Source organism: Cottoperca gobio, chromosome 22 (genome assembly GCF_900634415.1).
Source record: "Cottoperca gobio chromosome 22, fCotGob3.1, whole genome shotgun sequence".
Taxonomy (NCBI): Eukaryota; Metazoa; Chordata; class Actinopteri; order Perciformes; family Bovichtidae; genus Cottoperca; species Cottoperca gobio.
In genome coordinates, this window is record NC_041376.1 from 12,893,556 (window position 1) to 12,894,872 (window position 1,317).

The following is a 1,317-nucleotide window of genomic DNA, read 5'->3' on the forward strand; positions in this document are numbered from 1 at the left end:
GCTTTCTCACCTCTGTGACGCTAAAAAAGTTTGCAGGTCACATTAGGCTACAGCATCTTATTTCAGGAGAGCAGGATTTTTTCCTTTTTAATACTAGACTCCACCCTTACTTGGCATTAACATGTGGAGATGTGTGTACCTTGACCCCAGTATCCCTGGCTATTTATTGTGACATTTTTGTTTGCCTATTGTTTCCTTGCCAAAGAGGAAGTTTTGTTCCTGTTAACATACATAAACACACACCCTTTTGTTAATCTGCAAACACACATCAAACAGAACAGAGGAATTAAAGCAGCTGAAAGAAAATGTGCCTTTCGTCCTTCCATCTCTCCTTTTTTTTACCTCTACCATTCAACAGCACCGCCAATCAAAAGTTAAAATACGATGCCACGTCTTGGCGGAGGCACTTTGCTGCTTCTCCTCCAAACGAGACACATTAACACAAACCCGACACATGCCACCACACAATTGTTTCCATTCAACTTTGTAAAAGTGGACCGCAGGAGGAAAGCATCCACAATGAGTAAAGTTCCTGACTTTACATAAAAGTAAAGATAAAACTGATCATCTTAATCACTTTCAGACTCGCTTGATGCCAGAAAGACATCCTTCTCTAAATACACCAAAGAATAATATTTCTTACAGTAATTATGTTTATTAAATCTTTATTTAACCAGGTAAATGCCATTGGGATTACAAAATCTATTTTCTAAGGAAGTCCTGGCCAAGACAGGGAAAAAGAGCTTCAATCGATATACAAGCAAACATTTAAAACATATAAAACAGATGTCTCTTTCTACACTCGTGTGTGTGTGGTTGGGAAACAATGCAGGTTTTCTTATGACCCTCTCTGGTTTGTTGTATTTTGACACAGCTTCAGTGAAACAAAGCCTACATGGTTGGCTTGGTGGGGGTGTGGGGAATTTACTGAGTCTTATGACCTTCAATAACTGAAAACATCTTAAACCTGCCGTTTTCAGCAAGAGTGGAAGTATAGCCAACCTTTACACTTTATGTAAACGAATAACTCTGAGGACTTAAGGTCCATACTTTTACTTTCACTTTTGAATAAAGTGTAATAATCTTTTTAAAAAAAATTAAAAAACAGATTCTTTTGTAGGCTCGAAAAAAGAAAGAACTATCCTTCATTTATTTTTCCTACTTAAATGTAGTTTGAGTCTGAGGCCTTGTTACATTTGAAAGAATCATTCAAACAAAAAAACAACCATCCGAGTCAAGTTATCAACTATCAACATTGCAATTTTGTTTTTTAAATTAGTGCAATAATATTCACACACAAACAGGAATTGGAAAAAA